The sequence below is a fragment of the Desmodus rotundus genome, chromosome 13 (assembly GCF_022682495.2).
Source record: "Desmodus rotundus isolate HL8 chromosome 13, HLdesRot8A.1, whole genome shotgun sequence".
Taxonomy (NCBI): domain Eukaryota; kingdom Metazoa; phylum Chordata; class Mammalia; order Chiroptera; family Phyllostomidae; genus Desmodus; species Desmodus rotundus.
In genome coordinates, this window is record NC_071399.1 from 71,685,027 (window position 1) to 71,711,825 (window position 26,799).

The 26,799-nt window shown below is 39.7% G+C and overlaps 1 long non-coding RNA gene and 1 pseudogene across 2 annotated transcripts in view; both read left to right on the forward strand.

Moving 5' to 3' along the window:
* LOC123480522 (uncharacterized) overlaps positions 1 to 26,799 on the forward strand; it is a 71,538-nt gene that overhangs the window by 13,285 nt on the left and 31,454 nt on the right. Inside the window, exons 2-4 of one of the 2 annotated variants that reach the window (XR_006656558.3) lie at positions 2,530 to 2,671; positions 12,770 to 12,870; positions 21,891 to 22,428. This is a non-coding gene — a long non-coding RNA (uncharacterized lncRNA). Of the gene's footprint in view, positions 1 to 2,529; positions 2,672 to 12,769; positions 12,871 to 21,890; positions 22,429 to 26,799 lie in introns of those variants that run through there. The other variant, XR_006656560.3, reaches the window with a different exon arrangement.
* LOC112310855 (dynein light chain roadblock-type 1 pseudogene) lies at positions 24,873 to 25,323 on the forward strand (annotated as a pseudogene).

Sequence of the window (26,799 nt, forward strand, 5' to 3'; positions counted from 1 at the left end):
GAAGCGTTAATTAACTTGATAGTGCTAATAATTTCACAGTGTGTATGTATCCATCATCAGGTATACTTTAAATAAATACAATTATATTTGTCAATTATACCAATAAAGCTGGGAAGAAAAAACGTTTTTATGTAATGTTTATCAGGGGTGTTCATTTCGGTTGTGGAGAACACGTAGGCTGCTTTTCCAGGAACCTTCAAAACACTGCTTTATCATCATTCAGAATTATTTTAAGTAGATTCTTCCACTAAAATACCAGTTTTTAAAAGACCAGTGAGAAGAAAGTTGAGAGATAAAATATTTTATATTTATTTTACTTTTGCCCTTTGATTCTCTGTATGTCTACTGTGATTTATTTTAGCTCCAGTAAATTTCTAATGCTTGTAATAGAGTTCATTTCATTGGCTACTTTCACTTTAGAAAATAAAAGAGAATATTTAAATGGAAAAATATGATATTAGTAGTACTTTTTAAAATTGTAAAATTTATAAGATTAAAATAGATCCGATACGCTTGGTGTGAAATTGGATATTTTGCACCTTGTGTTCTCTTTAGAAAGAATTTGCAGTTCCTAATTTACACTCTCTTTTTTAATTAATTGATTTTGGAGAGAAAGGAAGGTGGGGAGAGAGAGAGAGACATCAATTTATTGCCCCACTTATTTATGCATTCACTGGTTGATTCTTGCATGTGCCCTGATCTGGTATTGAACCCATAACCTTGGTGTATCAGAATGATGCTCCAACCACATGAGCTACCCAGCTAGGGCCCTAATTTACATCCTCTTGAGCAACTAAATCACAAATGCAGGAGCCATATCATCTATGAAAAACACACATTGCTAGGAGACATGGGGAGATGTTGGTTAAAGAGTACGAAGATTCAATTACATGGAATGAATAAGTTCCAGAGAGCTATTGCTCAGCATGGTGGATATAGTTAGTAATACTGTATTATATACTTGAAAATTTCCAAGATTTATCCTAAGTGTTCGGATAAACACTTAGTTTATCCTAAGTGTTCTTACCAAACACACACAAACAAAATTATGTCAAGTGACAGTATATTAGCTTGATAGTGGTAATCATTTCATAATTATTCATATATGAAAACATCACATTATACATCTTAAATCTATACAATTTTTATGTGTCTAATATACTGCAGTAAAGCTGGAAAAAACAAAGAAATGCAAACATCATCAAAAGCTAGATTATTTACCATAAATGCCTATCGAGAAGCATAAATACCTGTGGATAAACCACAAAAGTAACAATAAAACTTGAAAGGAAAAATACATTGCTATACATACAATAGACATTAAAAAATCATACCTTTGCCCATGCAATAATTATGTACTGTGAGCAAATGATTGAGATGGAGTGGTAGAAATTGAGAGGTGAGTCCAAAAAGCATATAAGAAAAGCGCCTTTCCTTACAAGGTAGTTGATGAGACAATATAAACCAATGTACATTATTTGATTAACAAGGGTGGAATAGCAATAAAGACAATATTACAAAACACACCAACAAGCAACATATGGTTGGGAACCAAATTAATGGTGGTGACAGTAAATGTCCAAGAGAAAAAGAAAATTATGTGGGCTCAAGTAATCTAGGTTGGGTCCCAGTAGTTTGTATAGATGGAGAGGAAGAAGAAGAAGAAAATATAAAGATAGGGACACGTGAGTTATGTTTTTGTGGCAGGGAAAAATGGAGAATTGCAATCTGAAAAGTAGGTTCATGTCCAAGGGTAAAGACAACATATCCTAAGTATTAGGAGCTACTTTTGAGCTTTAGATTTGAACCCTGAAACAGTTACCTGCTCACTATTTTCCTTTGGGTAAGAAAACATCTTTCTAATTTTCAAATTCTTCACACATTTTATGGGACTAATAACTATCCCTTAGATATGCGTGTGTATTAATGGACTTAATGCGTGATAAATAAAGTGTCATTTAGTAAATGGCAAACTAAAGAAAGGGAACTATGTGCCCATAGGTAACTGGGGATGGCATTAATTTGGACAGTGACATAATAAAAAACTGCCATAAGAAAAACATGATAGGATAATAATATAAAAAATAGGCTGTGGAGAGGGATGGAGTTACAGGCAAGGGTGGTACTTAGGAAGCTATTGCATTAAATCTAGCACAAGCAATTAAATATGCAAATTATAAAGGTGATAATGGGAATAACAACAACAGGGGGTTTGATTTAAGAGATTTTGTATAGAAGAAAAATAAGGCCTCATGAATGATTGAAGAATGGTAAGAAGAAATCTACAGGTTATTTTGAAATGTTGAGATCATTTTGACTTAAGAAATGGTAATCTTGTTATCATTGGTATTTAACTGGATGTTGATAAAGGAAAGGGGAGCAAAGGGACGTAGACATTGGGCTTAAAAAAATAGGAAGCATGAGACTATTTGCTTCACCAGGAAGCTACAGCTTTTCACACTTCAGGGGCCCACAGCAGTATGCTTTACCAAGGAGATTAATACTCCTCCTTCCTCCCCTTTGGTACAGATTGCTGGGGAGTGCAAGAGGAGATTCTGGACCAAAGAGGCCTGTCAGTCTAACTAGAAATGTAAACCGATCCGAAGCCCATGGAAGCTTGGGAAGTTGATTGGTTCTTTTGAAAAAGCACCTGGCCAATCCCAAACCCAAGGTAATACAATCCCAGGGCAACAAAAAAGCTCTCTCTTGCCCACCTGGTGATGGACTTGCCCTGTTTGTTTGTGCGTTCTAGCAGCTACTGGGGCCCGCAGCAGATGGTGTGGGATCCAGAAGGACTAAGCGCTTTCTCTCTCTGTCTTGCTTGTGTTCTGTACTCACCCCTACACTCACACCTCCTCTCTCCATGGCCATGCTGCCCCAGTAGCCACATGGCCCATGGCCATGTGGGCTCCACAGGCAAGCTCCAGAAGGGAGCCTGAGTACTACGGCACAGCGATGGGCTGTAGCTGGAAACGCACACTAAGCGAGCTGGATGCTGAACTGGACTATAATATGGAGCAGAAACTCTGGACACTGGCTTGTGCTTTGGTTTTGCTGAGCCCAAGATTGAACCTTTTCCATTGTGAGATGGGCAGAGATGGGACATTGGGAAGTCAGGAGGGGAACCCCGTTAATTTTACATCATCAGTGAAATTCATCAAGGAGTCACATCTTCCTGTGTGGGTCTCAGAAAATTCTTTTCCTGATGATACCACAAGAAGTGGTTTTCCACTCATAACAATCTGTTAATAGAGAAGTACAAAGTGGCAGCCAATTTTCAGAGTGTAGAGAGGGGTTTGGTTTTAAATATATTGTTTAGTAGTTAGGCTATAAAATGAAATTGCTGAGGTACAGTTAGAGAGGCTCAGAGAGCAGAGGTTACACCTGGGAGAACAATGGACTTCAAGGAGTGAGAAAGGATAGAGGAGCCTGGAAAGAGGGCAGGTAAAGAACTGGCAGGCTATGAAGGGAAACGAAGGGATATAGGAAAATACAGAGAAAGGAGTTTCTGGCCACAGGTAAAAAGATCTAGCTATAGACAGAGGCTACAAGGCATTTAAGGAATATGCCAAGGCCACTGGATTTATCGATAAGTGGGGCATTGTTAATCTTTGAATAGGTTATTTTCTAAACAACGGTGGACTGAAGAGAGACCAGGGGGAGAAGGGATGGCAGCAGGAGGAGCAGAAGGCAGCAAGTGAGAAGCTTGACAAAAGAAATGGATTGGAGGCAGCAGGCAGGCAGATGGATTTTCAAGATAACTTTTGGAAGGCAGAAGCGACAGAACAATTCAGTGGGGAAACCTAAATGTGCTGGAGAGGCAGGGATTAACAAAGTAATTTCTTAGTTCAAGAATATGATAGAATGGAAAGACAGCAAGGGACTTACCTACCAGATAAAAAAGAAGAAAATATGAGTGATATAAAAACAGGTATTTTGAACTGAGACTTGCACTGGTCTTGGAGAAATAAAATTGAAAGTGAAATTTAAAATTGTCTCCAAATTGGAAACCGAGAAAACAGAAACCAAAAAAAAAAAAAAAAAAAAAAAAAGAAGGGATGTTTTTCCAGGAGAGAACTGTAATATTTTGGCCATCTTTAGAATAGTAAAAGATATGACAAGTGTCATACCCAGTATTGTTAGGTGAGCAAAGACATGTCAACTAAAAAACTATAATAACTTGTTATAATTCATGAAGATATTGCCAACTCATCATGAAGTCTGTAAATAAATTAATGACGGCAATGGCAAATTCAAGGTAAAGTGGTTCCAGGAAACGATGTTGTTTTTGGTGATGATTTGTCCAGGAGGGAAACTGGCATTTCCTGATCAAGTGGAACTATGAGAAATTAAAAAGCAACAAACACAGTAGGATATAAGAGCTTGGAGTGTTTTGACATCAGTCAACAACCAGTGGGACTGGCCAGCAAGTACATTGAAAAAGACAGTGGAAGTGATCCAGGGAATAACAAACTGTTATTTTTCAAGCCACCCAATTAGAAAATGACATGACAGCATATAAACAGGCAATATGGCAGAATTTTATCATCCAACATCCAAGTTGACAACCCGACCGACTGAGCAAAATATTACAGAGTAGGGCAGGCCATTGTGAAGGGAAACTGCTCTCCAGCCAAAATAAATGCTACTCCGCGTGACATTTCAGAATGGCGAAGCTTCAAAAGAATAATAGCAAGTGAAATGACCCTCACTAATAATGAATGAGAAGAGAGAAATACCCTGGGATAAATGAAGAAGGACAAATAAAAAAGAAGGTAGAATTTAGATCCATAGTGGTTTAAGATCATGGGCTGCATTTCAAGAAACCCATCATCTAATCGGTCTTTGTGCCTGAAGGGTCAAAGCCGTAACCAGCGGTGGGATGTGTTTCCTCTGCCTTGCGTAGTGGCGGGGCACACACAACATTTCCCCTTTCGACAGAGGGGTAGAATCGACATGATGATGATTAAGGTCGCTGCCAGTTTTGCAGGTCTGTGATATTTGATGTTCCAGCCTATGTTTCATATTCCGACACTACCAAATATCAGAACGAACGTTGCTTGAGGAATCTGAAGAGTCAGAAACCGTGGATTCTCATTTTAGTTGTGTAACTGTGTGCCTTAGGACAACTCATTTAATGTCTCTGTATCTCAAGGGTTTTTTTTTCTCTGTGAAATAACAGAGGGTTTAAGTGCTCACTAAGGTCTTTATTATGTTTTTAAAAATCTATGTTTCTACAAGGTTAGAGCACCATGCTATGACTGCCTAAATAATCAGGTGGCTTTGCCATGTATTAATATTAGGTAACAACTGTTGTGGGTAACAACTGTTGTGGGTAACAGGGCCCTTCTAGGAAATAAAGACTTCCTATGGAAAAGGGTCTGATGACTAGCACCAAAAGCACCAAAGGACATAGAAATATTAAAGCCATAGGACCAAATACGGCACGTGAGTGTAGACAGGGGAGAGGTCCGACAACTGAGCCCCAATTTTGTCATGTAGGAGATGGTGAAGACCTACCACAGGAGGCTGAGAGCAGCCTGTGAGGTTGTAGAAAAACTAAGAGAAAATGGAGTCCCAGAGGCCAAGGCAAGAATGTGGAGGAGGCAACGATCAACATCAATATGCTTCCTTCGCTGCTGATCGAAGGAAGATGAGGACTGAGAATTGTCCTTTGGATTTGGCAATATGGTGTCATTAGAGATCTTGGTAAGAGAAGTTTCATGGGGTGGTGAGGATGGATGCTGACTGGAGGGACTTCAAGAAAGAATGGAAGAGCAGAAAACAGAGCTAGCAAACACAGAAAAACCTTTCAATGAGTTTTGCAGTGAAAACAACTGAAGAGTGATGTGAGTCATGGAATTTTTGTTTTGTTATTCAGTGGGGATGAGAACGATGCAGTAGAGTTTTAAAAGTTGATTCAGAAGCCAATTGACAACAAAGAAACAAATAACTAAGTAATTTTGGATTGCAGTAGGTGCTATGAGGAAACCGAACAGGATGTGGGATCCAGAGAAGCCTTGAGATCTACTTTGGATAAAGTGGCTGAAGAAGGCCTTTCAGCAATGTTGGAGTTGAGATCTGAAGATTTTTTGAATTGGGGTGGGTGTGGGGTGAGGGATGAGAGAGAGAGAGAGTGAGAGAGAGATTAGCATAAGAAATAGAAAATTCAGATGGCCTAGTTGACCTTGCCACATGTGGGATGTAAGGAAGGAGACCAGTATGGCTAAAGAATAGTGAGCAATAGAAGTGACTGATGCTGAAGAGTGGGCAGGTGCCAGATCTTGTCATTGTTTGTAGATTGTGATACATTTATATATTATTGTCAGTGCGAAGGGAAGTCCCTGCAGGATTTTAAACAGGAGAGTGTTTTAATATGATCATTAATAATATTGATAATAATTTTATCACCTTCATTTTGGAAGTGCTTTATGGTTTCTAAGTGCTGAGTCTGGTAAATGGATGCTCATAGAGTTCAAATCCTCTGCTTGAGGTGTCAGCACAGACCCAGGCACCGAGCTCAGTGGGCAGTGCGGAATACCGACAAATTCAGTCCCATTTCTACCACTTGCAAAGCCAGGGATCTTTTCCCCTCTACTCTACGGTCTGCTATTTTCACCCCTCACTCTCCACACTCAAATCTCCCCTATGATACTGTTCCTCCCCAGAAACTCTCTACTGCTATTCCATTACTCTTCCCTTTGATTCTTAAACACATCAGGGTTAGCCAAATATTTCTTTCTTTGTGCCTTCTCGACATCCACAAAGGTCAAATGACCTTTTTCTGCTCTCAACTTCTCCATTTCTCCTCATCCTGAATTCCAGTAGTTATTTGTTGTCTGTTGCCCTTCAGTTAATGTGATTTTAATGACTTTTCTGAGTCCAAGGGCCTTGTCTTATGTGAGTCCTTTCAATTAATCTTAGTACACATAGAACATGCAATAACATACTCCTTGTATAAATGAAGCAATGTCTTTCAAAGGTCAAAAGTTGTTTTCATTTGGAATTATAGAATGTCTCCACTATGTATTCTAAACAAAGGTAACGAAGCTATCACAGTGGGCACGACTTCAAAATTTCTGGTGCAAGGAGGTCTCAAAGACATTGTGTGTTAAAAGCAATATTCTATAAGATAGTGGTAACATTTACTTTTACCAAAAAGAAAAGCTTTTCAAATTTAATACATTGTTTGAGAAACCAGAAACTTATCTTCTATCTACAATTGAAGAGACTCGTTTTTAATGACAAATGTACTTTTATGGGTAAATGAAAAACTTCTATATTTCAAGCAGAATGGATTGAGAATTATGTCAGATAAATAGGGTTGGGTTACCAGAGACCTATATATTTGATTAAAATCAATAAGATTTGTGATTGAAACACATGAATTATATTTTTAAAGCCTGTAGGATAATTCTTCACTTGAATCTATTAAGTTTTCAGGTTAATTTGCCAGGCATTTTGATCCTTAGTTTTTGGCATGCTTCAATAAGCCAAAGGACTCTCTTAAATCTTTGAAACTGAGAAAGGACTTCCAAATTAAAGACCATATTTTAATCAATGTATAGTTAAGGAACACTTGCTTATTAAGTTTTTAGATTTATGTTTAAAATTAGTTGTATATGATGTGTTTTGAAATACAAAAAGCATTTACTTATAAAATAAAACATGAAGATAAATATCAACTTCAGGTCTTCGCATAGGCAGAGGGAGACTGTGACCTAAGTGGCTCAGGGGCAACACAGGATTTACCTGTAAGGGCGAAATCAGAGAGCCAATGACCGAAAATGTTCCATTGGCTTAAGTGGCCCGATCCCCTTAAAATGCCTCCTAATTGGAGAGCTGGGAAGTCCAGGTCGCCACCATGTCTACCCTGAAAATAGACTCAATAAATCAAACTTCCCTAATATTTTATTTATTTCCAATCAGCTCTAGCCAGATCTAAACAATATTTTTATGTAGGTTTTATTGTTTGGAGAAATGTTTAAGTTGTTGGAGATTTAATGCAAGATATGACCATCTACAAAAAATCATTCAATTTACATGCAGAGACTATTGAAAATTTATTTCGATGTGGCCCATAAGTGCAGCACGAGATTCATCGGTTGTGTAATTTTTACCTGTAGTGTAATTTACCTGTCGTGTAATTATTCACCTGATGTAGGAATAAAATTGTTGCCTTTGGGTTTAAAGGCCTGACATCAAGGGGCAAAAGGAAAAATTGCTTTGCTTGTTAAAATGGAAGAATAATATACAGCTACAACCTTTACACAGATTACAAAAATAAGGAACAACACTTACAGTAAGTCAAATTGTTAAATAGTATTTTTAAACCACTCAATCCTAGTAATATAAAAAATAATATGTCAGGAAATCTACAAAAGATTCAACAGCAAGTTGAGACTTGGAAACCAAGAGAATTGCAGAGTACCCACCTGTATCAGCTTAGCTATAATTATGTAGATACAATTATGTGTAACTTTTTTTCATTCAGTAACCATTTATTCAATTCAATTCAATAGGTAATAGTGAAGAACTTGCCACAAAGCACTGTGTTAGGCACTACCACAGAGGCACATATGGGTCCGATATGGTCCCTGTTCTGAAGGAGTTTATAACCTGATGAGGGGGATGGACAATTACATAATGAATCTAACGTAGGTACGGCTGTAACAAGTGCTATGTAATATGACAGCATGGCAGAAGGCATCACGAATCTTCTCTGGAGGATTCAGGAAGGCTTCACAGAGGTGAATGGTGAGCAGAACTTCTACAGGCAGGGAGGGAACAAAAGGCTTTCCAAGCAGAGAAGTGATAAGATGGAGAGTGATGAAGTCTGGCTGGAACACACAGCCTCGGTAGAGAATGGTTGAAGATGAACCTCTGTGGGGGATGGGTGGGATACAGAAGAGGCAGGAGCTGAGGAGACCAGTCTGAAGGCTGGTGAAGCTGTGATGGAGACCAGAACTAGAGTATTAACCGTGGAAATAGAAGTGAGCCAGGGGTTTTGTGAGCCTCATGATTCTGTCTTGATCATATTCGTTTTTGGTGCCTGGAATCATCTCCTGGGGAATTTCTGTTTATCCTTCCAAAGTCACCTCCAGCAACCACCTCCAGGTGAAGCCTTCCTTCACCATCTCAGATGGCATATGTATCTCCATGGCGTTCTATCAAACTGCTTGGGGTTCCTATAGGCTGCGGTCCATACGAGCAGCAGATTGGGAAGAGGGCTTCCTTTTGGATCCATGGTTGGTAAGGGTAGTTTCAGGTGAAGATGGACAGCGGGCAGCCGGAATTCCCATCTGTGGCTCAGGAAGAACATAAGCTTTAGGGTAAAGATTTGAGGAGAATTTGCATTAAAATGGCCATGGAATTAGATAAAATTTAAGGCAAAGTGATGACTCAGTTCAGTGCATGTTCAGTTTCAGAAACCTTATAAGATATGCATATTGTATTGTTTAAATTCTGTGGTAACTGTGGACTTATTTTTCTTATAATCTAGATGTGTCTGACCAAAAATAAAATATGTTGTTTGATGGTAGGCTCAAGATTTTTACTGGGGAAATTTAAACCCGATGAAAGAAAGTATTGTTAATATAAAATAAAGCAAATCTTTTCTAAAAAATTCTAGGTGCCATTATTTTAATAAGATAATCGAGTACCTGACTGGGGCATAAATTGCTTAAGGAGTTGTATGTTATAATTATTAGCAGGAGGATGCTGCTTACATGAAAAATCAACAATTAGCTTCAAGATGTACGTCAATTCCTGACTGAATAAATCCTGTTAAAAGGATAAACTCAAGTGCGTGTTGAAAGCAGCGATTGGCCCTCCACCCAATGACAGATCACTAAGTCAGCTCCAGAAAAGGACAGGTCTGTAAAATGATGTCCTGGAAGATGTAGTTGGTGAGTCTATGGGAAAAAAATGTGATGCCTTACAACCTAAAGTTACAATTTAAAGAAAAAAATATAGAGAAAATAAAGAAATAAAGAAAAAATATAGAATAATTTTGCTGCCAGCTATATCACAGAAGTTGTTTAGAAAGAACTTCTCTAAGGGAAAAAAGCAGTTATGGCTTGCCTTTGTCATTGGCTGTTCCAGGTGTTGTGGTTCTGGAGTTAGTGTGTCTTCTTCCATGCTGGGTTCTATGGAAGAGGAGAGAGGAGGAAGGTTTGGGGGCAAAGGGATACATAAAGCAGATCCTGTAAGTGAAGAAAATAGGGTGAGAGAGAGTGAGAAAATGTGACTTGGGAATAAAAAACTCTTGCCAAAGTTCAGGAAGGGGGGAATAGGCTCAGAGAGAGAGAGGGAAGAGGAGCAGACAGGGAGGAAGTGCTTTTGGGGGAGTGCTGAAGGGAGTGCTTTTGAGGGAGGAGCCCAGAAACCGAAGGGGCTCTGGGAAAGAAAGCCGAGCATGCATTGATGCTAGGGAAGCAAAAGTAGGGAGAGAACAGGCCACAACATTGAGGACAGGCATTACTGTAGACTGTGCCAGTCCACATTAATGGAATCTATGAATCTGTTGGGATGCAGAGGAAGAGAGTGGAAAAAGGCACAGAGAAAAATGGAGAATTTGATTTGGTACTGTTAGAGAAACCCTAAGCAGTTTAAAAAATTATGGGACAGGATGGTGATCAGAGGGGTACAAAGGAAGACAAGAAATTGGGGTGAGCAGGAGAAGAAAAGGAATAATTGAAAAGAGAGTGATAGGGTTTTGCAGGTGGATGGGGTGTGTTTGGCTTTTTTTGTTTGAGCATGAAGGAGGTTTTAGACCATTGGACTAAAGGTCATATGCAGCCTCAGAGGAATCAAGAAGAGCCTTAAAACAGAATACCAGGAAAAACTGCCCTATGTAAGAGCACAATATTTCAAATACAGAGCAAACTTAGTAAAAACGGGCCAGGAAAGCATGCTCACCAATGGCTCTCAGAGGTTCTCCACCGTGCACACATGACTGAGAATGTTCACATGTTCTATGCTGTCATGGGAGTATATAATTTCTGGCAAATTAACTGTAATTTCACCTCATTCTCATCCACTCAAGAAAACCTATCAAGGTGCAAATGAGAAAGGGTGAAATTGAATCCACTCCCATTTGGACAAATCACTGGCATGCACGAGCCAGGAAACAAGAGAAAGAGGAAGTCCAAAGCTCGGGATTAAGGGGGTGGTGTACTATCAGGGAAATGCACGGGGAGAAGGGAGTGCTTTTGAGTTTCAGCCATTCTAGGCTGAGAGAAAGGGAAGGATCCTGTGGAGAAATGAGTCTTCAGAAATTCAAAAAAAATGTGTCAAAGAGAAAAATCTTGGGGGTGGGGTGCAAAAGCTAGGGAGGGTTGAGAAGACGGAGGTTATGAGCAAAAACGGAGAATCTGGGAAGGGGTCCTTAGAGCAGGGATGGTTCAGCTCATCTGGTCTGTCCGTGTCTCCCTGCTGAGCAGAGAACAGGCCCGGAGATCCAGGGGCCAGGCGGGCAGATGAAGCCAATCTGCAGGGCGGTCCATAAAAGCAGTCTTTTTGTTCTGTTGGTAACAGCGGACTTGTGGGGGGTTGCGGGGTGAGGGGGAGGATGTCAGACATATCAGTTTTGCCACCTCTGCCCCCTTTGCTTCGACTTACGAAGCTTCACGGGCAATGCGCTCATTTAAGTCTTTAAGCACCCCTCAGTCAGAGGGGATTTTCCACAAGGACTTACAAAAATGCAGATTACACTGTAAAAATGCTTTTCAGTCAATAAAAGTCCTGTTTTACTAAGCAAATTTCTTTATGATGTTTAACTTTGGTTCAGGCCCTGATTCCAAGCAGTGAAATTTGGTGGAGTGAGAAGAAAAAACAGGGCGGAAAGAAGAAAACCCCAAGATAGCCGTTTAAAACCCCACAGTCAGACCTTGTTTATGTGATGTGGACTCAGGGCTTCGCTCAAAAAATGCACGCGATTAAGAAAATACTTTGAGAACCTAATAATAGGTCCCTGAAACCTGAGATCCAACCTCTCATCTTTCTAACTCTTGGGAACGCAGTTAATAAGAACGTATGTTTTTAATACACTGATTCTTAGCAACAAAGTAGTTCTTTAATTAGGACAAAACTTGAATAATGCATTGCCTCTTATTGTGCACGGCACATAACATCCAGTAACTTGTACTGGCAGATTCGTTTACATATGTCACCGCTGTACCTGTAATTTAGTTTAATGCCAGGTCACTGTGCCAGGTGTCTGTGTGTGTTTGGAGCTTTCCCCAGCGGTTGTTTCATGGGGCATCATAACTGAAACAGTGTCTATATTAGGAAATCATCACCGGCCAAAGTGACGTTCCCTTGCAGGTATCCACAATATTCTCCACTCCCATGACGTCATCGAGGGGATCACCTTTTAGGGGACTATTTAATAATATCTGAAAAAATGGGAAACACCGGCTGAAGGTGTAGTCAATTAGTTGTCCATGATTTTGCCAACAGAGGTGCTGTCTTCGAAGCGAGTTAAATCAAACTAAAAACACAGGCGTTGAAATAAATCTGTGAGAGCCAGGCAGGTTGTTATTTCATGGGAAAGACCAGATGCAGACGATCTGACAAATCTGTTTTGGTTTTAGTTTTTCTCATTTCTCACGTCATGACATACAGCTTTCTGATCCAGGGAATCATTTCTTGGCAGAGAAAACAAGTTTTTCCCTCATGACCAACTTGCCCAAAAGGAGGATGTCCGAGAAGGAATGCATGCCAGGCCTCTACATCAATCTCAATCAAAGTTGTCTTGTCCCTGCAGGTGTTGCGGCCAGAAGCTCTGGATGCAAAACGACTCTAAAAATAGGAGACTTCAATTCGTAACCTCGTCAGACTCTGCTCCTCTCTCCTGATGGACTGTCGGTAGGAAGTGTGTAGTTTATGCCCTCATTCCACACTGGATTTAAATGGGCAGATAGCAGCAGGATTTTAAAAGGTTTTTTGTCATGCCTTAAATCCTTAGGATTTAGAGTATGTTGTTTGTCTGAATGTCTAACCAGTACAATATGAAAATGGAGAATTCCTTCCTTTGGTATTCACAAGCATAACATACATAATCCTTTATCTCTGGCAAAGCTATTAGCTTCTTGGCCTTTGGCTGGTCGATGTATACAGTATCTATAGTTATTGCATGCAAGTGTTCTCAACTGACTTGCAAACGCTTTGATCCAACAAGCTAAACTGGATTTTCCAGATTATTCAGGAGACAAGGCACACATCTATCAGCTTTACAAGTCCTGGCAAGCCGTCAAGACCCTATGCTCCCCCACTCCCTTCCTCAGAATCAAAGGTAAACAGGGAGCCAGCTCTCATTTAAATACACAGCATCAGAATCTCGCCTCGACTTTCACAGTTGTAGCAGCAGAAGAAAAACAACAGTTGAAGTAAGAAAAAGGTTTCCTTGGCAAGGATGCCAAACTAAATAATGACACCCAAAGCAAAAACATGCTTCACTGCAACTAAACTTTAGTCAATTCAGCCTACTTAAAACAAAGCTTTTTTTGTGATTTCAAAAGTGAACATTGTACTTTGCTCTGGCAGCCATTTATGTGTTTTTGAATGATCCGATTATGCATAAATCCCCGGCCTCAAGGCCTTTCAGCACCTCAATCCCATGAGTGATTTGAAAACATGACTAAAAATTTCTATATACAGTGCCTGCCCTTTTCTTCCTCTTAACCTTTTAGAACATACACTTCCAGTGACAATGTTTTGACATATATCGTCATTGTGTATTCCCCCCCCCTCTCTGTTATTGCTTTGAAAATATTTACAGGAGATCAAGGTCTCTACTTCCTGTCCCCTAGGAGCTCACGTTCCCCGGCACCCCATCATCTATTTCTTGTTTTGTGGGTGCCACCATCTCACTGAGTTCACTGAGGCAGTTGTTTGAAGATGCCCCAAGTGTCCTCCTTTGTAATTCGTGCAATTTGTGGTAGGGAGGCAACAAACAAACACCAGAGGTCTTCTTCTTCTGTTTTGTTGTTAAATAATAGAAGCAGCGATGTGTCAAGGTCTTTATTTGTACAGGGACATGTACGCTTGGTCAGTGAGCAGAGACTGGACTGGTGAGTATAAAGGGTACATGTCCGAGAAGGCCTGGTGGCTGGAACGGGTTAGAGAAGCAGGGACCACTTCCTGGGCCCTGCTTTTCTCTGGAGGACTTCGGAGCTGGCACTGCTGGCCCAGCCCCAGGAGAAAGTGCCCTTCCAGAGGCGACAGGTCTTGGTCCATCCTGGACTAGGTCCCAGAGTGATTCTCAGTTGGCTTTTGTTTTCTTCTAAAATTGGAGAGTTGTCCTTATCGTTTTTGGGTAATTTTAAAAAATGTGCCATTGCAGTCTGTGTCTCAGGAGTTTCCACTGCTGTTAACAGGACACTTTCCTTCCCTTTCTCTGTAGCATCATCTGGCAGCTCTCTGTTAGCTCTTATTGGGCACTGCAGGGCAAGGTGATGGAGGGTTTCCTCCACCAGGACCGTGCAGGTGTGAGTGACAAGCATGATGCAGCCAGAAATGACACTTTCTAGCAGGGCAGACACTCCTAGGAGACTGTAGAAACTGCAAGACAGATTTCCCACAGCTCACCTCAATGCCCCAGGGTAGTCATAAATTGATCTCTTAAAGCCGGCTCTGGTGTAGGGTAAGTCCATAAACCATCATGGGGCTTCTCTGACAAGTTATTGTTGCTAAGGCCAAACTTCAAGAAGAATGTATTTGGTGATAAAAAATTCTTGTGGATCTCAGCAGCTGTGTGTGTGTGTGTGTGTATAAAACTACTCTCTTGTTTTGCTTTTAGTGTCCTTTGCTCTTTCCTCTCATTCTAGATGTCCTAGCTAGATAACATTACCTATTAGTAGAATTTCAATTGCCTACTATATAGCAAGGATTCTCAAATCTAAATCTTGAGGCAACACCACTCATTAGGGTCTCAGAGTCACATCTGCTCTTGGATGTCCCCCACCTGCTTCAAACTCAACCTGCCCCAAACTGTCATCAGCTACACACCCCCTTCGGCCCTGTGACCTGCATCTCAGTGAATAGCATTGCATTTACCACATTTGTTCAAGCCAGAAACCTAGGAGCCCTTCTGGTTTTTTACCTCCCTTTACTCAACACAACTCACTGGTTCTACTTCACTCCTTCTTCTCTGGCACTTGCAGCGCAAAGCTCTGCACCTTTCCTGCCTGGATCTGTAGCTAGGCTCCTTGCCCTCGGCCATGGAGACTGACATTTCCAAACTATACCTCAAACCTGCCAGCCTTAAAGCTATCAATGGCTCCCCCTCTTGCTCTTAGGATGACAACTCAACCTTTTAACATTACTTACAAAGTTCATATATCCTTGGTCCCTGTGTACACCTATGGCCTTATCTCTTTACCCTTCACCTTTTGAATAACACCCTTCAGATATGCTCTCTTACCTCTTGATCTTCCCTCGTGCTGTTTGTTGCTTTTTCCCTGGTTATATTTGCTCCTCTTTATATGAATGATGTCACTCAACCTCCAAGTCTCCTTTAGATGTGACTTTGTTTAGGAATCCTTCTCTAATGTTTCAACTCTGGGTTATAGTGCCCCCTGCACTCAGCACATCATGACATTCCTCTCTGAGTATGTGACTATCTCTTTAGTATTTTAATTTTTCACTCTCCCTCCAAGGACTTGCCAAATGTACAATATGTAGTAGGTGGTTACTACATATTTGGGGGAAAGAAAAGAGCAAATGAATGCATCAAAACAAGGTCTATCCATACTAGCAGGCCCTGCCTCACTGCACAAATAATAATGTCTCCTTCATTCCCGAATCCAGTGTTGCTGAAGTCATGTTTCATTGAACAGAGAGAGGAGGTTCAGGAAACGTAGGGCTTCAGGATTCTTAGAGACCATCCTCGTTTTGTAGATGAAACAACGAAGTCCCAGAAAGGATGGGTCACTTCCCACAGCATGACTCCTACAGTGCTGGCTCCACATTCTTTTTTCTCAGGCTTTTAAAGTCTTGCCACTCTGAAATGTATAAAATAGTAGCCCACTTTTGAGTTTGTTTGTTTTAATGTGGATTCCCCTGATTACTGGGTTGAGCATATTTCTAATATTTATTGGCCAACTGTGGTTTTTCTTTATCCAGTTGCTTATTTATATCCTTCATTCATTTTTTGATTGGGTAATTTTAGCTTTCCCATTTTTAGGAATTCTTATGTATTCCGTATACTAATTCTTAGTCACTTATATGACTTCCAAGTCTCCAGTAAATTTGAAGATGCATATAATCTGTGACCCGGTAATTCTATGCTTAAGCATATAAACTCGAGAGAAACTCTCTCACACCTGACCAAAGAAATATTTAAGAGGATTGTTCTCGTGATGCTATTTGTGAAAACACAAAACTGGCAATAGCTTGAATGTACATTCAGTAATTGAATGAATCATTAAATTGTGCTCTATTCACACATGGAAATAAAAGCTTAAGTGAATGAGCTGGCTCTACATGTCATCAACATAGACGATGTCAGAAAATATGTTAACCAATAAGAGCAAATAGCAAATCAAAACACAGAGCATTCCATATGCATAAGTTTAACAGTTTACAAAACAGTTCCAAATAGTATTTATAAATATATACATGTAATGTAAAAGCAGAAGACACAACACAGAATGGTGTTTTCTACTAGGGAAGAAGGCTGGATAAAGGTAAGGTATTCAACTCAACACTTCTAAAAAAAAAAGAGAGATTGGTGGACAATAGAGCAAAACTGAAGTGTTAATTCTGAGTTGTGAGTGATTGGTGTCTGTACTGTTTTTCCATGCTGTAAATATTTTCTAGCTAAAGACAAAGTCTGGCAACAAGTGTGTCAGAACTTTCTTTCAGGCAGAAGGAATAGAATATGCACATTTTCGAGGCCCAGAAAAACAAAAAGCATCTGAGGAACTTAGAGAAGAAGTGAGGGGTTCTCATGTTGAGACAAGGTGCTAGGGAAAGGGTGGGGGTGTGGAGAAAGGCAGATCATGAGATACTTGGGGACTTATCCAGAGCTGGGAAGAGCTGTAGGCCTATGAGCATTATAATTTCTGGAAGGAGAAGCAATCTCTGAGAATAATAAGGTTTGATTAAACCTTTATCACTCATTTACATGAATAGATTATAGGAGCTGAAAAGAAACTCAAAGTTCATCTAGTTCAACTTCTTCATTTTAGTCACAGAAAAATGAGGTCCAGGGAAGTTAAAGTATAAAAAGAGGGAAGGCATTTTGTACAAGGATATTGGGACACAATTAATCTATTCATTCAATATATTTTTATTGGCTGACTTCTTTTTTAAAATTATATTTTATTGATTATGCTATTATAGTTGTCCTGACTTTTCCTCCTTTGCTCCCCACCCCAGCACCCCCCACACTCCCTCAGGCAATCCCACACCATTGTTCATGCCCATGGGTCATGTGTATAAGTTCTTTGGCTACTGAATTTCCTATACTGTAACTGTACTTTACATTCCCTTGGCAATTCTGTAACTACCTACTTGTACTTCTTAATTCCTTCATCTCTTCACCCATTCTCCTACAACCAATCCTATCTCACAACCATCAAAACACTATCTGTATCCATGATTCTGCTTCTGTTCTTCCTGTTTGCTTAGTTTGATTTTTAGATTCAATTGTTGATAGATATGTATTTTTTGCCATTTTATTGCTCATAGTTTTGATCTTCTTTTTCTTAAATAAGTCTCTTTAACACTTTATATAGTGATGGTTTGGTGGTGATGAACTCCTTTAGTTTTTTCTTGTCTGGGAAGCTCTTTATCTGCCCTTCAATTCTAAATGACAGCTTCGCTGGGTAGAGCAATCTTGGCTGTAGGTCCCTGCTTTTCATGACTTTGAACATTTCTTGCCAATACCTTCTAGCCTGCAAAGTTTCTTTTAAGAAATCAGCTAACAGTCTTATGGGGACTCCCCTGTAGGTAACTAACTTCATTTTTCTTGCTGCTTTTAAGATTCTCTCTTTATCTTTAACCTTGGGCATTTTAATTCTTGGAGTGGGCCTCTTTGCATCCATCTTGTTTGGGAAGCTCTGTGCTTCCTGGACTTGCATGTCTATTTTCTTCACCACATTAGGGAAGTTTTCTTTATTTTTTCAAAATAAAGATTTCAATTTCTTGCTCTTTCTCTTCTCCTTCTGGCACTTCTATGATGTGCGTGTTTGACCTCTTGAAATTATCCCTCTTTTTTTTGGATTCTTTTTTCTTCTTGTTGTTCTGATTGGCTGTTTTTTACTTCCTTATATTCCAAATCATTGATTTGATTCTCAACTTCCTCCATTCTAATGTTGTTTCCCTGTAAATTGTTCTTTATTTCAATTAGTGTATCCTCTGTTTCTGACTGGATCTTTTTTATGTTGCTGAGGTCCTAAGTTCCTTGAGCATTCTTATAACCAGTGTTTTGAACTCAACATCTGACAGATTGCATTTCTCCAATTTACTTCTTTTTCTGGAGTTTTGATCTATTCTTTCATTTAGGCCATGTTTCTTTGTCTCCTCGTTTTGTAGCTTCCCTGCGTTTGTTTCTTTATATTAGGTAGAGCTGTTTTGACTCTGTATCTTGATAGTGTGGCCTAATGTAGTAGGTGTCCTGTAGGTATCCAGTAGCATAACCTCCCCTATCACCCAAGCTGGGTAATTGAGGTGCATCCTTTGTGTGGGCTGAGTACACCTCCTCTTGTAGTTGAGCCTTGGTTGTTGTTGGCAGATCATTGACCCAGGCCAGTCGACTGCAAGGACTGGCTGTGACCACTGACCACCAATCTCTACTCTCTGTGGAAGATCAGCCGTGAAGGTGCAGGGTGGTGGCGCTCCAATGTGGTCTGTAGCTGTCGACTGAATATGCAGGCTCTGGGATTTCCAAGGTGGTGCAGGCCAAGGTCAGCTCCACCTATATTCTGCCTGGGGCCACCCTGAATGAGCTATAGAGCATTCTGAGATGTCTGCTACTTGTGCTAGGCTTGGAGAATCGCAGGCAAAGCCAAGCTGTGAATCTAGGCTGGCTGTTACTAGTGCTGGGCCTGGGGCTCACTGAGGCCAGCTGTTGCTTGTTAGAGAAAATTTATTTTAGCAAGTTGTGAAGCATGAGGCAAGACCAGCCATTCATAAGGAAAAGCAACTTTGGTTGGGCCGATAAATTGGGTGGGGTGGCATCTCTGGGGATCTCCAAGGTGGGTCAACCAGTATTAGAAAGGTTGATAGAGTCTCAGATATGATACCAGCTTGCTAGCTCTGTGGGAGGAGGGTTTAGAAAAGGGACAGTGGCCTCTGCTTGCCTTGATGCCAGACACTTTAGTTTCGCCCATGATGCCATTGGTGCCTTTCAGTGGGATACCTGATTAGGTATCCCCAAGCCAAGAGATAACAGTGAGGGGTTTCTGTGTAACCTAAGGGGTCATCATTATTGAAGTGGGTCACTGATTTTTCTCAGGGACTTTTCTTCTGGTATGAGCCAATCATGAGACCTGAAATGTACCATTGATGTCCTTGTCTCAGTGACATCTGTCTGAGGCTCACTGTTGGGTCTAACCCCAGGTAAAGGTTAAGGAGGCAGCAGGAACCACTCTGTCCAAATTAGCTTGTCTATCAGCTCTCCTATCATAATCGACCTCATGTTTTCCCATTTAGAAATATTGATCTATGAACATCAGAGGGGCTTGATGTCTCCTCTGATAGGAACGTATGGGGCTAGCAGACAAGAGAGTCTTCTGAAGGTAGCTCCAGGAGTTTTTCCACATTGTTTCAATACTATGATCAACACTATGGTGAATCAGACTAGCTAATTGCATTTTCAAAGGAATAGGGAGCTTTGTCCTAAAGAGATGAATTGTAAGACTAGCAGATTTCAGCATGCTGATGACAGGGTAGGCCAAATAAAAAAAAATCACAGCTTTAAAGTTCTCTGGGCTAACTCTTACTCAGACATCTTCAGGTTTGGTCTCTCTATTTTAAATGTTCTCAGAACCCTGTGTTTTCCTTTGTAGCACTTATTAATAATGTAATTAAATACTCATTCAAATGATACATTTAATGTTAGCATTTCTGGATAAACTAAACTCCATGAGTGCAAACACCACATGTCTCTTATTGTTTGAAATATCCTGGAGCCCAAGACTGGCGTCTGGTTTATTGTAGGCAACAAACATGTATTTGTTGAATGATTAAATGAGTGAATGAGTGTAAGAAACAAATGAGTGAATGAAGAATGAGTGAATCAGTGGATGGTACTGGCGAAGCAGCTGGAACACTAATGAGGAGGGTGAGCCCATACAGGTTACCACGGTGGAGCCCTATCTTAAAGTAATCAGCTTGAGGTGAGGCAGGAGCTGCACATATTTTAAGGGCAGGAAGAAAAAAACCTCTGGGTTGTGGGGGTACCAAGGACCTCTTTCTGAGAAAAAGAAAATTAGCTATCCCTTGAGGAATGCCAAAGTCAAATTTGACTTGTTTCTTAATTTTTCCTGGGTTGGCCACATCAGAACACTTTGCTTACTACATTTCCACCCCACAGCCTTACAGGACAATGACATCTGAAGGAGGACGATGAGCGTGTTTCTTTAAATTTAGGTTTAGTTGTTACAGAGCTTGCAAGTTTTGGCCTTGGGAATCCTTAAAGTCTTAACACAATGGTTCCTTGTAACTGATGTTGTTTTTTATGATTTCATTGAACTACCCATTCGTGAGATGATTCAGGACACAAAGACACTGCATAAATATGAAATATTATTACTATACCATAACCATTTGATTCCAGATGACTTACCTTAAAGACCAGTGAATTCACATCTACTTTTCTGTGACATTTAGATCTTGGGTCAGAATATTTCCAGGATTGGAAGTACAACAATCCCAGAATATGTAGTTCAGTCGTCCATGTGGTCTAGCTATTCCCTTGTTTACCTGGTATCTATATTGGTCAAACATATAGACATTTTATTATGGTGGAGAATATTTAGCTTTGGTTCTGGATTGAGGGATAGAAGTGTAAATTTAATGGTGATCCTCACAGAATCACTTTAAAAACTGGTACTTCAATTTAGTTTTTGGTTCAGAAGAAACTAAGAACTTCATGCTAATATTGAACATGGCACACACACACAGGTTAAAGGAACAGTCATAACTTCCTTGGCCTCCTTTTGTATAAATTGAATGTGTATCTATAGTAATATAAAAGTTTTCTCTTCTTTTATACAGTGGGCAATGATTTAATTTTTTTAAATTTAAATAGACTTTACTTTTAAAAGCAGTTTAGGTTTCCAGAGAAAACTGAGCAGAAAGTTCAGAGAGCCTCCATTACCTTCTTTCTGCTCCGCCCTTACATTTCCCCTATTATTAACATCTTGCATTATTGTGGTACATTTTTACAACCAATGAACTGGTATTGATATATCATTATTACTAAAGTCTGTAGCTTACATTAAGATTTACTTTTTGTGTCATCCAGGTCTATGGGTTTTGACAAATGCCCTGTATCCACCATTATAGCAATATTCAGAATAATTTTGTACCGTAAAAATCTCCTGTGCTTTGCCTATTGACCCCTCCTTCTCTCTCCAAACACTCCAATGGTTTAATTTTGTGAAAAATGGAATCATATTCTTCTAATAGCAACACAGACTAATGCCAGAAACATGATAAAAATGGAAGGGACATCTATAATATTTTATTCTCATTTTATTATTATCTTATTACTTCAAACTTGGCTTTTGAACAATATATAGATAAATACGAATTTAATTAGTTTCTCAGAAAGCTTATCAATTTATCCTTTTTCTCTATTTTTGCCTATAATGTTGGACATGACTGGAATAAGAATAGAAATTTTCTTCCTTCCTTTCCTCTCTCTTTCATTGAAGGTGAAAGGCACTAAATTATCAACTGTGGATCATTTGTGAGTACAATTACCTCTCATCTGCAAGTTGTCAAAATAACCACAGACCTCGATCGGTAACACCATCTTCAGCATTATTGTCAACATTATCAATTACATTTATTAAGCAGCTACGGTAAATGTACATGGTGCTGTGTGGCTTGACCTGTCAGAAGGAACTGTCTGACAGTCCTCCTCTAGACCCCGAGACCTTCCCAGAGTTCTCCCTGCCTTGCAGAGGAGGTGCTGGGGTTAAGGAAACCCTTCACTTGGAATGCCAAGCAATCAAGATTATAGCCTTGGAATGGATGCCTTTTCTCGAGACATTGCTGTAGTGTGTTGTAGAATTAAAGAGAATGGAAGTGATATCTCTCCATTCCTGCCCAAAGGAACAGGAATTTTTCAGATCTGTCGCGACTGAACTCCCTAAAGATGAGCTTGCCTAATTCATATGAATATTACATTACTTTCTTTAGCATTCGTAGAATCCAACATGTTCTCTAGAGCATGGTACTTAATTGTTTTTATTATTAGTTTAAAAATAAAACATGTTGAATACAGTGCCATGGCTGCTTCCTCTAATTAATAAAAAGACTGTGTTGAATTTAAAAACAACGAACTCTTTTCATGTCCAAGTTGTCTTTAGTCGCTCCTATAAATTATTACCTTCTGCCACATCAGAGGTGTCTTATGACTGAAGGAGGAGACAGCCCCTGTGATGCTCTTTAACAATGACTCTTATGTTTCTTTCGGTAAACTCATAACATTAATTATACTCTGCAACAGATGGAGGGCCTTCCATCAAGGCCCTCAGTGCACCTTACACATGTCATGAGTCATCAAAGCCCTTCTGAAATGGGGTAAGTATCCGTGGTCACAATTTTATAGTTAAAGAAGCACAGACTAATTAACAAACAAAACAGAAACAGACTCAGAGAGAACAGACTGACAGCGGTCAGAGGGGAGTGGTTTGAGCAGCTGGGTGAAAAAGGTGAAGAGATGAAGCAAAAAGCAAACAAACAAACAACCCCCCACAACAACCCTTATAGACACTGACATCAGTGTGGTGTGACCAGCAGGAAAGGGGGGTGGGGTGAGTTAGAAGAGGGTATGAGGGGATAAATGGTGGTGGAAGGAGACTTGACTTGGGGTGGTGAACACACAATACAGTATACAGATGATGTCTTATAGAATTGTACACCTGAAACCTGTATAATTTTATTAACCAATGCTACCTCAATAAATTCAATACAAAAGAAAAGAAAGAAGCACAAAGGAGGTGTTTTTGTTTTTTAAAGTGGAATATATTTTAGTGAAAAGATTTAGTCATCATTTAAAAAGGCACAGAGGTTCAATGAATATTTATTGAATGAAACTCAATGAATATAAATGAATGAAATAGCTCATCAACAGGATTTGGTTATCTTGGCAATCAACACTTGGAACATATTAATTATTTGGAAGAGTGGTGAATACATAAGAAGTTATCTGCTGCTAATTACTCAATATTTACAATGATTACTGCAGAAACGGGCAAGTTAACCATCATAATGATAAAGCTGATCTAGAAAATAGAAATGGCCAAATATTTTTGTAACATTGTTATAATAACATTGGAATTTAGAGCCAGAAGATTCCAGAGATAATTTAGTCAATCACTTTCATATTTCAAACAAGAAAATTGAGATGCCGAAAGGTTAATTAGTAAGTGTCTGGCATGGATCATTTGGCTTTTAAAACCTTACTTTAATTCTGTTACACTTCCTCCTGCTTCAGAGGGGTTGAATTCGGCTCCGTCACTCAGCCAGTTAGTGGCATCGAGAACTAGAATCTAGTCTCCTAACCTTAACTGATCCACCTTTCCACTGAATTCCATTTTTTAAAACTTCCATGAGTGTCCTTCTGTACCCTAGCTGTCATAAAGTAATGGGATGTGAAGTTTCTAAGGAGGTCACTTTTGTTGAGCATCCTTTCTTCATCAGTGAGGCATCTGACATTCAGGGAGTTTCCAGGAATTGCTCAAGGTTCTATGTCACTGAGCAGCACAGGCCTAGAATCCGCACTTCCTCTCTTTTCACCCCATGAGAATCTGGAACTTAAATCTGTTCATCAGGATGCCAGGACCCCAAACTACCAATGTAATGTTGTTGTGATTTTCTAAAATCCTCTCTTACTAGAGACAAATGAGAAAAAACAAGCTAATATTAATGATTTTAAAATGACAAAACCCCCAAAATGTCCGGGGCAGTAGGAATCAAAATTTCACCCATATCTTCTAAAACTGTGAATCCAGATAATCAGGACTATCATTTATCATAAGGACACAGAGGTAGTGAAGATCTCAAAGGGCTTCCTGAATTTTCATGATTGATCTGTTTCCATTAAGGTTTCAAAGTTGTGTATTTTTATTTATGATGAAAATTGGCAACCACACATAAAATGCATGGTAACCCTGATTGAATAGGAACATCTAAAACTAAAACAACACCCTGATTCTTAAGAACACATTGATAATTAAGAATTTCTAGCATTTTTATGTTTTAATTTTGTATTATTCCATTCTATACTCACAAATTTTTAATTAAATGGGGATCACTAAATAAAACAGAAGAATGCTTGAGTGAGTTTTCAAGATGGCTTTTTCTCTTATTTTACATAGCCTTCCTTCCTGCAGAAGTTGTTGAACAAGTATACACTTTCGAGCATCCCCTCTACTTTTTTTCAAAGGAAAAAATTCTTTAAAAAGCATCCATATCAAATAAATCTTGCAATGTGATATATAACACTTTCCATTTGTATGTTGTTTTTAAATGAAGCTAATTAAAAAACGTGGGCAATTCTTCAGAGAACACTGAAGCTGGTGAAATAGACTGCCTCTATTACTGAGACAAAAATGTGAACACGGGGTGGGTTGGGATGTAAGGGGCGTGAGCAAAGACTTCCCTTGAGAGCTGCCCTATGGTCCGAGATGGCAGAGGTGGAGGAGACACAGAAGTGACTTCAGAGTCAGAAGAGAGTGCAGGGAATCATCGTGGGGAACACAGAAGGTATGTTCATTAAGAGCCCCACGGACAATCCCACCACCGCACAGTGCACCAACCTCATGCACAACTTCATCTTGAAGGCCTGGAGCACCGTGCGTGAATTTGACTCCCGGAATGACTTCACCTTCCTTTGAATTTGCTTCCTTTGAATTATGGCTGCACCAGACAACAACTATTTCCTGACTGTGAATCAGAATCCAACTAAATAAACCTCTCTCTTGGCCCCATGTGTCATTCCTTAATTTAATGCCCCCCAAGAACAATAGCAGTAATCATGTCAACTGACTGAGAGGTGGAAATCACCTGAGAGCCGATGCAGACCAAGCCAGTGACCAAGGCAGGTTGCAGCTCTACCCCACCCCACCAAAGTCACTCCTCTGTGGGCCAGCCACCCCTGAGTTCCCAGGAGGGCCCTCTTTCTCAAGTCCAGGTTTTGGAGTGTGAACTTCTGAGACACCTACACCCTGCTTCCTTCTGACTTTCAGTTCTCATTGTTGCCCCGAAATAGGCCATTTTTCTTTAACTAAAATAAACTGAAACTTGCAAAAAAAAAAAAGAAAAGAAAAAAAGGCCTTTCCTTTAATCATATAGTTTCCAAGTTCTCAAGTGCTTCTGCTATGTCCTCAACTTTAGTGTCAGATAGAGCAGACTTAGGGAGGTTGCATTGGGCTCTGATTCTGAAAATGCTCACCTCCAGACTTACTTGCTGTTACTGATATTTATTCTGTTGCCTTCACATCTTGTTTCCTTGGCACACATAAGCTCGCTGTATGAAAATGACTCCCTGCTATTATTTGTGTAAGAAATTTACCGTAGAGCTCCCCATCACTATTTCTCTGTGCATACTAGGGTCTTTGAAAGATTGGAAGTGGAATTTGTACTATGAGTTGAATATTAATAAGATAAGAAGAAATACGTCTCTCCTTTCCTTTCGAGCCCCAAACTGGTCCCGTGAGCAGGAGCACCAGCTCACGTGGGTAGGCCTGGCTGTCCCAGCTCTATGCCCAGTTCCCCATTAATATCTCATAACAACTTACAGGGAATCACTCCAAGACAGTTTGAATTTTTTAAGCAAAACATTAAAGAAGTCAGAATCCTCTGCTTTAGTTAAATGTTTTGTTTTACTAATAGAACTGTAAGATTTTAAGATGCTGCTCTTATTTTTCCCTTCCTTTGGAAGTGTCATAAAGGGTTAGCAACAACCTGTAGTACCAGAAGCAAAAAATTTCAATCTCCTTAAAGAAATACATCAATGTTTATTTTATTTCTGCATTTTATATGTACAAATTTCTCTAGAGTTTTCCTCTGGCAGGCCCTTTCCTTCCATTCCTTGTCTAGACTCTTAACTTCAATCTACAGAAAAATACTCTAGGTTTCTATGACAATGAGGATTAGAAAGAAAACACTGAGATGGGAAAGTTGAGACTCTGCACATTTTTCTTTATTCTTCCTTAGAGATGATGGATAGTTAAACCCCGAGGCAAAGTTTTAATCGGTAGTTATCACACTTTGTGCTCTCACATCTTCTACCATCTGAAAATACCATAGAAATGGAATCCTTACAATGTCTTTTCAAATTAAATAGATGGCCTGCATTTCTAGCTTCATTTGTCAGAGAAAGAAACAGGGATGTTGATGTATATTACCTGAACCCCAAAACATAGTCACTGAAAAGTCACCGAAAGTCTTAACTTCCAGTTCTTGCCCTAAGAATTTGAATTCAGGTCAATTCAACAAACAGGTGTGGCATATTCAACGAGGTGCTATGCACCAGGCTAGTTAAAAGCTGTAGTATAGGTGGGAAAGAGAGTCAGCATTAAATCAAGATTAGTTTTCAGGCCACCAATTTGT